Here is a 13,523-nt window from a genome sequence, read left to right as displayed (position 1 = left end):
TGGTGCAGCTGTTCAAAAAGGAGAAAGATGTTTCTCGAAGGCCCCTATTTCACAAAGTCTTTTGGATCTTTAAATTTACCAAACTTGTGTGCTTGCAGGAGGAGTATCATTTCAAAACTACTAACAAGTTTGGTGCAGGATCTTTGGCAAAGATTTAATTTTGAAATTGATTTCTTTGTCTTCTTTAGTTTAGCAAACACTTCAATTGGTGCTTTAAAATCAACAAGGTCTTTTGTGTCTTGAGCAATAGGCTCTTTGTGTTTTTCCTTTTAGAGGGCCTTCCTCCTGAGTAGTCCATAAGGCCAAGTGAGAGGGAACGACCCAAGTGGTAATGGGCTAAAGCCAAGATCTTCCAAGCCACTATAAATAAAAGTTTTTGTGATGAAAGTTTCAAGCAACTGGTGTTACATGTTGCTATAGTGACATTATAACTCCCCATAAACCCTATAGAGTGCAACCTATATAGGATGGGAGGCCTTTTATTTAATAGAGTGTAACATGCTGCTGATTATAGCCACCCGAACAGATGCCCTTACTAGATACCTTTTGTGTTAGAAGCCAAACACCTTCTAGTTGTTGGCGCAGGAGGTCAAACCTCTGAAGCGACTCACATTCTTATAGTTCTTAGTAAAGATACAAATTTCGCCATGGGGACTGGTTCTTGACTACCCCAGAGAAGTGAGTGCTGAGAGTGGATCCAGTGGGGCAAAGCATCTTGTAATAGGACCAATGTGTGTTGGCGGGTGAAGAATGTGTGAATGAGAGATCAAGAGGAAAACTACCCTTTCCCTCCAAGGAGAGATGAGAGTTTCACTACAGATTTCCCTTCAAACACTTTCAACCCAATTAGATTGGAAGAGGAGAGGAAAATACACTAGATTCAATCTCCAAAGTTAGAAGATGGAATTCTAAGAGAAATGGGAATGATAAGTTGATCCTTTCTTCCTATTTGAAATGGAAAGGAATTTAATGAATTATGTAGTGCAAAAGTGACAAAGAAGTGATTATAACTTAAGATTAGAATATGGGATGAAGTTGTGCACCTGGATCTAGTAGTAATATGTCTAGACGAAGTGGCCCTACAAATTTGAGGAAAAGTTGCCCGGACCGTGGCGGGAATGTACACGGTCCTTCGAAAAATCCATGAAACAAAAAGGGTTTATTTGCCTTTGGAAATGGAGCCTGAATCTGAAATTATAGTTGTGCACCTACAACCTACATACATAAAAGAATGGAAAATGGGTTTGGGATTGGGGGTTTTCCTTTAGGTCAAACCCCAATTTTGGAATTAACCAAGTAATGAAAGAAAGTACTTGCAAGTAGATGTAAATGAAAGATTGAAATGTAAATCAATCAAGGGAGGTTGTGATAGCAACATTGATAGAAATTATTGTGTGGAATTGAATGTTGAAATCAATCGCCTCTTCAATGGTTGAGTCCTTGACTTGAATGCAACACCTAGCCTTGAAGGGAGACTTGAGATGCTCAATGATTGTAAGGAATTCTTGAATTCTCTTGAATGCTTGATTGCTTATGCAACTTGACCAAATTGAACTTCCACTTATGAAAATGAGAGGACAAATACCCCTTAAATACATGTCAATGAATTTGATTTTCGTCATAGGCTGACATCAAGAGTTTTTCCCACTCACTGCACAACCTTCTATGCAACCCTAGGAAGGGTCCTGTCCCAAAATAGGGAATCGATAGGGGCGCCACACCCCTATCCTAGGGGGGACAAGGGCACCACACCCCTATCCTACCCATTTCTACAGGGCAAAGTTTAGATAGGGTGGTGTGGAGGCCAAGAAAGAAGCTAATTATGAGGGTTGAACAGTCTCCGATCTCTGATTAGGTTAGAGGATTCAATCTCATGTGCGTGAGGACCCTAATGTGATGAAAAATTTATAGGTTCACAATTTTACAATACTACATTTAGCCCCCACTTTAGCAGGAGTATGAGTGTATGCCAATAGTGCTGGTAAAGTACAAGGAAACAGGATTGAAAGACTTTTACCACATTAGGGAGGCAAGATGCACCTAGCCCCAAATGGACTTAGGATCTTAGGACTTCAATTGACAAAGTAAAAGGGAAGATCAATAAGGAAATAACCATGATTGCAAGTAGCAAAGTTGCCCTCACTATGAGTCATGAAAGCAAGGATACTAAAGATTACAAAGCAAAAGAATGTTCACTAAGTAATTCTAAGTATCAAGAAGGAAAATATGAATGGAGTGTATGCCCCTATGTTAAAGCGATCACATGCTTCTTATTGGGAGAGATTTCTTTAAGGTAGGATACACCCAAGAGATAGAGAAGGGAGGGAGCACATTATCACAAGGATTTAGCCCCCAATCAAGGAATAAATCCAAGGATAATGAACACAAAACATGAGGTAGTTTCACTTTCCTCAGTGTCAGTATGTTGTATGATAACTCATATATATCATGTATGCATGTACATATAATTATTGTCATTCCCCAAAGAAGGACACAAGCTTGGAAGAAAGGGAATAGAGGATGTCTTTTGAGTCAACGTGAAAGAGACCAAGAAAATATCTCAATGCTTTGCATCATCCCCAAGTAGACATTAAGGGAACAATAGAAGAACAAGGATACACATAGAACAATGGTCACAAAAGAGAAAGAGAGAGAGAGAAGATCTACACTGCTAATATTGCTAATCTAGAACGATATCCACCTCTCGATCTTGTTGATCACTATTTTGGTAAGGCAAGAAACACGCCAAAGGAACGACATCAAGCATACCAGATGTAGCTATCACAAGATCCAAACAAGGACTATGGTCATGTGGTAAGTCACTTTGTTCGATTCTAGGAGCTAGGATTAGGGTTTGTGAAAATTTAGTTGATAAATGCTTGTCCACATCAACATATGCATACTCACTATCAGAAGAATTAGGAGTTGTATTGCCATGATGAATAACATTTTCACCCATTTCTTCATCAAATTTTAGAGAAGGAGGAGAAAGAACGTGAATAGGAGTAAAACCATCACATGTTTTGTGCAACTTATGATTTGGAGATGTAGGTTGAACATCTTGCTTAAGAGAAAAGGGAATCATGTCAACTGTTGGAGTTTGAGGAGATTGAGTATTTTGAGGGATAGCTTGACAAGATCAAACACAACGTCTTTGTCGGTGTTCTCTTGCACAACAATTTCATTGAGTCTTAGTGGAAGGCTGAGAAGGAGAAGGAAAACTTAAAAAAGTAGGAATCTTTCTCTCCTTGATAGTTGAAATTTTAGGTTGAGGTCTTTTAGGTTGAATAAGAGGAGAAGCAGGCCTCTTCTCTCGATAAGAGGAAGGAGGTGGAACTGCACCATAGAAAGGAGGAATGGTAGGTGTAGGAAGAAGACCATGTCCATCATGAGGAAGAGGTATAGATCTAACCTTAGGAGGAATATTGTTGTTCTCCTTAGGAGAAGGTATAGTCACATCCATAGAAATAGGTTGATGATATTTCTTAGGAGGGAGATTAGTTCTATCCGTGAGGGGAAGAACCTCATCTTGAAGAATATTAGGAATGTCAATTGTTGGGGATCTAGGTTGACTTAAGGATAAGATCATATCTTTCTTCCATTTTTGATAAGATTGAAAAATAGCATCGCTTCTTGATGGAAGAGATTAAAATTGTTTAGGCCAAAAAAAATCAATAGGAACACTGAGGCTTCTTTTGGATGGAGGAAATAAGATATGGTTCACGGTTATGATTTCTCCATTGTGAGGAAATTTTAGACACTTGTGGATTGGAGAAGCAATAGCCTCATGGAAGATAGCCAAGGATAGCCCAACTTCACATGAAATTTCTCATAAGAGGGTATGATAACAAAGTCAACATCCATGGATTTAGTATGAACTTCAACATGAAGGGTGATAGAGCCAATGGTAGGACAAGACAAGCCATCAAATAACTTCAAAATCACATTATAAGCATCATATATTGGTTTATGCAATTGTAAAGTGAAAAGATACTCTTCATTTATGACATTAACCATGCAAGAGGGATCAATAATGGCACCACGACAAGGGATATCCTTAACCTTTGTAACTATGTAGAAAGGGCCATCAGGTGCTCTAATGGTCTCGCTAGGGTCAAATGTAATACAAGGATCTAGATATAGTATTATTATCAATCAAATCTTGAATTTTATTCTTCAATACGAAACGTTTCTCAGTATCATGACCAGGCTGACGATGAAATTGACAAAATGAATTGTTATCAAAATAAGGGGATGCAAGTTTAGAAGGATCAACTTGTTTTATAGGAGGAAGTTTGATAACATTTTTGTGCAATAATTGAGACATAATACTATGTAAATATTCATTCAAAGAAGTAAATTATCTTTCTCTTTGGAAAGATTTAGAAATAGAAGGCACACCTTTTGTAGCATTCACATTGTGGTTGTTGATTGTATCATTGAACTTGATGAAGATTTTTGTTGGTTTGAACTTCACAAATGGATGTTGAACACTCCCCCCCTTATCACTCGAAGCCATAGGAGTGGATTGCTCTATTTGACTCACAACCAGTTGATAATTGTGGAGTGTTGCACACAACTGTGGAAAGTAATTAAACTCAGACAAAATAAGCTTTTCCCTGATATCTTTTTGTAAATTAAAAATGAAAATTATTTGAATATCATTATCAGGTACATGAAAAAAAATTTGAGCACACAAATGCTTATATCTACCAATGAAATCAATCACTTTTTCTTTAACATCTTGTTTACAATGCATTAAATCAGTCAAAGTGATTTTAGGACCAATGTTGTTTTGAAATTGTTGGATAAAATTGCTAGTTGTTGAAAGGAAGTGATATAATAAGAAGTGTAAAGCGGAAAAATGATCGAACCCTAGTTGCTCTCCCCTCTTCCAACTCCAAGGAGAGAGAAGGGAGGTTGCTAGGGTTGACAGTTTTCACTTAGGGAGACTTTACATTCAAAAGAGGGGTTGAAACCCACAAGATCCAATCCCACACAATGCAAGATTGGATGCTAAATGAGTTTCAAGGGTTAAGACAGCAAGGCTACCCTCTTTTGTAAAGAATGTTGATAGAGGAATTAAGCTAGGAATGCATAGAAAGTGAGAAAGATTCGCTTATAAACTGAGATATGGATATAGGATGAAGCTGCGGACCTGGAATTAGCAGTAAAATGTCGATACAGCGCTGTCCTGCAAATTTGAGCGAAAGTTGATGGGACGATGGCCCCCGGCGTGCACACGGTCCTCCGAAAAATCCGCGAAATGAAGGGGGATTTGTTCGTCTCTGCACAAGGATTCCAGATCTTCAATTTCAGCCGCGTACCTACAACCTACACACAGAAAAGCGAAGACGATTGGGGGGTTAGGGATTAGGGGTTTGCCTTTAGGTCAAACCCCGGTTTTGGAATTAACCAAGAAATGAGAAATGCTGTAAATGTAAATGTCTGTAATGTAAAACAAGTACTAATACCTTGTTGTAAGGATGTTTGTATCCTTATGTGCAAAGGTATAGATGTTGTTGTTTGTTGTATGTTGTAGTAGTAGTATGTGATCTCCTCTTCAATGGTTGAATCCTTGTCTTGAATGCAACACTTAGCCTTGAATGGAGACTTGGAATGATCAATTGCTTGAAGGAATGCTTGAATGCTTGAATGCTTGAGTATCGTTTCCACATATGTTCATCTTCTTTTTTTCTTTCTTTCTACCCAAATGGGAGAGGAAAATGTAGTTTATATACTTGCCAATTAGGGTTAATAGACTGATTTTCCCGACCTTAGGCCGACTAGGAAATGTTATTTTCCATTTTGCAAACAAAAAGACCCGAAGTCCCATAGGAGACCGGGCCCAAAATAGGGCCAGGGACCAGGGTGCTGGGCGCCATGGTCCTGGGGGACCAGGGCGCTGGGCGCTCTGGTCCCACCTCCCGGGACAATAGGGTGCAAAGGAGGTTCAGGCCAGGGTGCTAGAAAATGCAGTTTTTGGTGTCGTGGACAAGTTTCGGGGTCTCCATTCAGGTTCAGTGTTGCATCGCCATCGTGAAGACCGAAATGCAGTCGAAATTGCAAGTGTCACAATTTTAGGACGCTACAAGAAGACAAAGAGAAATACCATTGCAAATCCTTATCTCTTAGTGTTCTTGTAAACAATTTTGCAGGTAATCTTTTATCATAAGCAAAATCGGTACACAAGGTTTGAAATGTTTTGACATGCATAAGAGGATCACCTTTTTAGTTATAGAGTTCTAATTGAGGGATCTCAACATGTTTAGGTGGCATGAATTTAACAATATCAAGAGAAAGTGGGCTCACAACATCAAAGGCGGGAACACTAAACTTGGATTGACTCATAGAGGCAATTTTTTGTTGTAGGGAAGACACGATTTGAGCAAGATTGTTAATTGTCACTTCGGTAGAAGAATGGATGTTAGACATAGTTGATTGAGAAGGTGGTGTGATGTTATTGAAGGAAGGAATGGATTGAGAATAAGGTGGTGGGACATTATGATAAGTAGGCATAGGTGATGATTGGGTAGGAAAAGGGACACTTAAAGGAGGAACAAAGTTGTTAAAGGAATTTCCCCCTTGTGTCACATTGATTGGCTGAGGAATAATAAGAATACATATGGAAGACATAGGTAAAGATGAAGGATTAAATGAAGAAGAGGGATTGCCCCCATGACCAATGGTTGTAGGAATGACATTTTGAGTTGATGTAGCCATGATGTTGGGGGTAGAAGTAGGAATACTAGTCATAAGAGTAGTCAAAGGAATAGAAGGATTGACTTGTGTTGAAGGTTGTGAATAACCTAGGGTTTTGGCAGAACTCTTGATAGGCATGACATTAGAATCAACAATATGTGCAATACCACACAATATATCAATTCCATTCTTATCACTTTGAATCATGCGCTTAAGGCCTTCAATTAATGGAAGAGCTTCACTATTAGGGTATTCTTGGGACATCCATTATTGAAAGTTATCAAATTGATTGTCAAATGTGGAAAGTTGATCTATAGAGACTCTAGTTAAAGCTTCTTCTTCATCATGGGATTCATCAATGGGGTGAATATGCATATGATTAGGATGGGAAGAATTAGTATGACCCTCATTAAAGAAGTCACCCAAATTAGGCTCCATTTACTCAGTAATTAAACCTTTGGAGGCCTTAGTTCTAATGTTTCGTCTAATGGGGACAGGATAGGTAGAACTAATAGTGGAAAAACTCATGCACTAAAGGGAAAATTTGAATTTTAAATTTTGGAACAAAGATTACAAAATTAAGTAATGCAAAATGTAAGAAAATAATGATTACACAATTTGAACTTTGTTGGAGGAAGAGGATGACATAATTTCCAAAAATGAAAGGAAATTGAAATTTCAAAATTAGGGCCAAGGGGATACCACTTAATTTTAAAATCAGGGTAGACTATAATTTATGTCTTAATTTTAAAAAATTTCTTGAAATTTGAAATGTTAAATTTTGGAGGTATTTCCAATTCTAGAGGGATAAAAAATCGATAAAATCAGCCAGTCTTCTGGATTTAGGCTAGTAAATACAAAACAGTCTCCCGAAATTTTGGGAAAAAAGCCGAGGATCGTGACGAGAACACACATGGTCCGACCAAATTTTTAAAAAATTTTCAAGGATGAATATTAAGATGATTTCAAAGCTAACCCCAAAAAATTGGTGAATTTTACGATTTCTAGATGGGTGAAATGAAGGTTCAAATGTAAAAATAGGACCCCATTAGATTTTTGAAGAAAAAGAGGAATTGAATTGCAATTTTGAAAAAGGTCAAACCTAATGGATATGTACACCTTGGAAAATGTTTAAGAATATGAATTTGAATGAAATTAATTGAAATTTGCATAAAATCTAATTAAATTTGAAAATTAGGGTTTTATGACCTAACCACTTAATTTTGAAATTTGAATTTTGGGAAAAAGGAGGGAAATTGAAAATGTGAATTGTAGGAATGAAAATAAGTTTGAGAATAATTAAAAATCTAAAACTTAAATGGAAATCAAATTTTGCACAAGTTCAAGATGATTTTTGAAAATTAGGGTTTTAACAAGTAACCTCTTATTTTTTGTAAATTTGAATTGCAAATTGAACAAGACAATGAGGAAATTGAATTTTATAAACAAAACAATTTTCAGATCTAAGATAACCACAAGCAATTTTTATAAATCACAAGTTCAATTTTAATTTTAAAAACTAGGGTTTTTAAGGGATTTAACCACTAAGTTCATAGAAAATTAAAACTTGCAAATGAAAAATATACAATTTTGTTAAAAAGAAAGCATGCAAGATGTCGGGTTCACCAAAATGTAATGGAGCCAATGTGTATTGGCGGGTGAAGAATGTGTGAATGGAAGATCAAGAGGAAAACTACCCTTTCCCTCCAAGGAGAGATGAGAGTTTCACTACGGATTTCCCTTCAAACACTTTTCACCCAATTACATTGGAAGAGGAGAGGAAAATCCACTAGATTCAATCTCCAAAGATAGAAAATAGAATTTTGAGTGAAATGGGAATGATAAGTTGATCCCCTCTTCCTATTTGAAATGGAAAGGAATTGATTGAATTATGTAGTGCAAAAGTGACAAAGAACTGATTATAATTTAAGATTAGAATATGGGATGAGGTTGTGCTCCTAGATTTTGCACTAATATGTCAAGACGAAGCTGCCTTGCAAATTTGAGGAAATTTTGCTTGGATTGTGGGAGAAATGTACATGATCCTTCGAAAAATCCATGAAATGAAAAGGGTTTTTCTGCCTCTGCAAATGGAGCCCAAATCTGAAAGTACAGTTGTGCACTTGAAACCTACACATAGAAAAGAGAGGAAAATGAGTTGGGATTGGGGTTTTCCCTTTATGTCAAACCCCAGTTTTGGAATTAACCAAGTAATGAAGGAAAGTACTTGCAAGTACATGTAAATGAAATACTGAAATGTAAATCACCCCAAGGGAGGTTGTGATACCAATGTTGATAGAAATGATTTCAAATTGATAAATCAATGATCTCTATATGGATAGTTATTTTATTTGTGAAACTTATTAACAATTACTATTTGCAATATGTTAGATTGAACATTGTTGTCATTTGTCTCCCTAATTTACATGTTTTTGTGCTCTCCATGCTATTTACTTATAATATAAGGATATTTTTTAAATGTTCTCTCCGCCTTGCTCTCTATTTGTATCTCATAACCTTTATCTCTCCCTATTACAAACATAATATGAGCATTTTGGTAATGGAGCTTGATTATCTTCTCCATTTAGAGGTTTCATTATTGTTGTGTTTAGATCCCACCAAGTGGGTGCATAGCAGATTTTCTAAATGACCTGCCAATTGACCTCACATATTGCACAAATACATGCAAAATATAGAACAAAATTTTTCATAATTGACCCTTGGTGTACAATGGGTACACCAAAAAAGGTGTGGAAGGTCAATTTAATTTTTTTTGTCTATTTTTTGCATACATTTGTCTAATACATGAGATCCATTGGTAGGTCCTTTGAAAAATATTTTTTTTTGTGTAACAATGGTCTCAATTGAGAAGTGATAGCTTCAAATCAGCTATGTATCCACTTAGAGGGATCAAAACATGATTTAAATTAAACATCTAAATTAGGAAGATAATCAGGCTTCACTGCCAACAAACTCATGTTACATTTGCAAGAGGGAGTGAGAGAGAGGGAGAGAGAATAGAAAGAGGGGGAGATGGAGGGGGAAAGAGTGAGTGAGAGAGAGTAAGGAGATAGAGATTGAGAGGAGGATATGAATGGAGATGGAGACAAAGATACATATATAGAGAGGGGGAGATAGAAAGATAAAGATAGAGATGGAAAGTGATATATAGAGAGATGAAGGGAGAGGGATAGATATTGGTGTTTAGATAGGTAGAGAGATAACAAGCTAGACATAACGAGAGAGATGAAAGAAGTATGGACAGATGGAGATAGAGAGGTGAAGAGATATAGATAAAGATGGAAAGGGTGTGAGAGATGGAGAGATGTGGATTGATAGAGTGAGGGACGATTATAGCCTATTGTTTGCATACATTTCTGTAGTGCATTAGGTGAAATGGTAGACCATTTACCAAATGAAATTGTTTGTGTAAAATAGGTCTCAATGAATAAGTGATAGATTCAAACCAACTATGAATCCACTTATAAGGATCCAAACATGACTTAAAAAAACCTCTAAATTAGGAAGATAATAAGGCTCCATTACGAAGAGTTTCATATTATGTTTTCAATAGGGAAGGGGGAAATATATGGATGAAAATACATAGAGATAGGGGGGCAGAGTGTGAGATAAATGGGTAAGGAGATAGAGATAGAGACATAGATAGGGATAGGAATAGAGATTGAGATAAAGATGAAGATGGAGAGGTACATGGAGAGGAGAGGGAGAGATGAGAGAGAGAGAGAGAGAGAGAGAGAGAGAGAGAGAGAGAGAGAGAGAGAGAGAGAGAGAGAGAGAGAGAAGAGAGTGGGATGCATATATACGAAAATAAATAAATAGAGGTGTGAGTGAGAAAGAGTTATAAAAGTAGAATTAGGGAAGGATAAACACAAAGTGTGTGTGTGAGCGATAGATTAGGTAGGTAGAGAGGGGGAAACATAGACATATAGAGAAAAGAGAGAGATAGAGAGGGGAAAGATAGTCAGAGATAGCAAGGGAGAAATAGGAAGTGTGTGTGTGAGAGAGAGTGAGAGAGATATAGAAATAGACTTAGGGAGGGAAAAACATGGAGTGTGTGTGTGTGTTTGTAAGAGATAGGATAGAAGAGAGAGTGTTAAGGAGGCAGAGATAAAGAGGAATATATATATGGAGTTGGAGGTAAAAGAGAGAGGGAGTGATATAGAAATAGATAGAGAGGAACACAAAAAGAGATAGGGAGATAGAAGTAGAGAGATATGGATACAAATAGATAGAGGAACACAAAGAGAGATATGGAGACAGTGATATAGAAGTAGAGAGATGTAGATAGAAAGAGAGTGAAGATGGAGAGAAATAGAGAGTTAAAATAAGAAAGGTAGATATCATTAGATATAGATAAAGAGAGGGAGGCAGATATAGGGAGATAGAGATAGAGGCTCGACAGGAGTTAGAGAGAATCAACGTTACAAAGATAAGTAATGAAGGGAGGTATATAGGGAGAGATAGAGAGGGGAAAGTTAAAGAGATGTGGCGAGAGGGATAAAGAGGAAGACAAATATATAAGAATAGATAGAGAGGGAGGAAAAATAAGTAGATAGGTATAAAAAGGAGTGATAGGAAGAGAGAGAGAGAGAGAGAGAGAGAGAGAGAGAGAGAGAGAGAGAGAGAGAGAGAGAGAGAGAGAGAGAGAGAGAGAGAGATGGGGATAAAAAGGAGAGATAGAAAGAGATGTAACTTGGGAAAGATATAGGGGTGTGAGAGAGAAATATATAAAGAGTGAGAGATGGAAGGAGAGATGAAGATGGAGAGGGAGTTGAATAGAGATAAAAAGAGGGGGACAATGCGAGGGGAAGATGAGGAGGTAGAAAGGTAAAGATGGAGGAAGTGATAAATAGAGGGAGAGATAGAGAGAGGAATATATATATATATATATATATATATATATATATATATATATATATATAGAGAGAGAGAGAGAGAGAGAGAGAGAGAGAGAGAGAGATTTATACAATGATTAATTGAACTTCACATAACTCTTTAAAGCATCACATATCCTTATGTTAAAATTGAAAAATGGCTACATATTCTAAGCTAGATAATCATCTCATTTTGTTCTAGGAATACTATTATTATAGAAGAAGAAATTAAAGGGTTAATTTATATATAACATCTTTATTAAATTTTGAAAAATAGTTTATTCTTTATTTAATTATTTATTAATTTATAAAATTTATTATTTATTTTTTAAATTTTTATAAGTAATTAAATTGTGATAAAAATTTATTTTGCATTTGTTAATAATATCAATTTATATTTTTTTAGATATATTTTAAATTTTAAAAAGTCTAATATATTTTAAAACTAGCTTTTCTTTAACATGAAAATTATAAGAAATAATATTTAATCATTAAAAATTTACAGTTACATATTTACTATATATTTAATCATGTGTATTTATACTATTAAAATTAAGATTTTTTTTGACGAGTCAAATAATAAAATTTTGTCATTATAAATTTATAACTGTTATATATTTAATTACCTATATTTATAATTATTTAGTTATAAATCAGTCCATGCATCTTGACATTATGTTCTCATATACTTCCAAGATTTGAATGTCATCTCTCTCTCTCTCTCTCTCTCTCTCTCTCTCTCTCTAACTCATTATCACTCTATATCACAATATCTCTCTTTCTATCTCTCCTCCTATCCCACCATATCTATTCATTTCTCTATCTCTATCTCTTCATTTATTTCTTCCATATCTCCTTCTATCTATATCTCATTATCTCTCCATATCTCTTTGCCCCTATATATCCCCCTTTCTATATACATCACTTCCTATATCTATCTCTATCTTTCTATCTCTCCCTCTCTTATTCTCTCCCTCTCCCCCTCTATATATTTATCTCTTCCATCTCGATATATATCACTATCCTCTCTCCCTTTATCTCTCCATATTCTCTCCATATCCATCTCCTTTATCTCAATCTCAATTTCTGTCTCTATGCTCCTCTCTATCTCTATCTTGTTACCCCTGCGTATCTCCCTCTCTCCTTATTAAAAATGTAACATGAGCCTATTATGATTTTGATTATGTTCCCAATTCAAATGTTTTGTTTCAATCATGTTTGGATCCATGTAAGTGGATGTATAATTTATTTAAATTTATTAGTTTTCTATTAAGACTTTTTTAAAATGGCCAACCAATTTTTATCATGCATTGCACTTGAATGTATGCAAAAAGTAGACCTTTTTTTTTTTGAACTGGCCTTCCACACCTATTCAGTGTACCCATTGCACACCAAGGCGCAATTGCTAGTTAAGTTTGATTCAAGGGGTAAGAGATTAAGGAGAAAAGACTATAGAAGTGTGAAACATGAAGCATCCCATATACCTACCTAGTCACCAAACTCAATTTTTAGTTCCCATTAAAAAACAATGCATTACTAATTGAGTTAAATATGTTTTCATAATAATGTATTCATTCTTTTCATTGGTAATTATTTTAAATTATACTTTTTAAGTATATATTAGTCTTTATTACTATACAAATTATACTAATTGATAATATAATATTATTAATTAAATTTAAAATATTTTTTATTTATATTTCTTAATGAAATCTATTATAATTATTTAAATTTCTAGAAAAAATTTAAGTTCTATAAAATGATTTTTGTGATTGAAATGTTTGAAAATAATATTGTATCAGTTAAATAAAACTAACATTTATTTTTAATGAGGACATTCTTGTTCGTATTTTAATAAAGGAACAATTAATTTGTTATATATCATAATATAAAATCAATTAAAATTGTGAAAACTAAAATAATATT

The sequence above is a fragment of the Cryptomeria japonica genome, unplaced genomic scaffold (genome assembly GCF_030272615.1).
Source record: "Cryptomeria japonica unplaced genomic scaffold, Sugi_1.0 HiC_scaffold_60, whole genome shotgun sequence".
Lineage (NCBI taxonomy): Eukaryota > Viridiplantae > Streptophyta > Pinopsida > Cupressales > Cupressaceae > Cryptomeria > Cryptomeria japonica.
Note: the sequence above shows the minus strand (reverse complement) of the source record.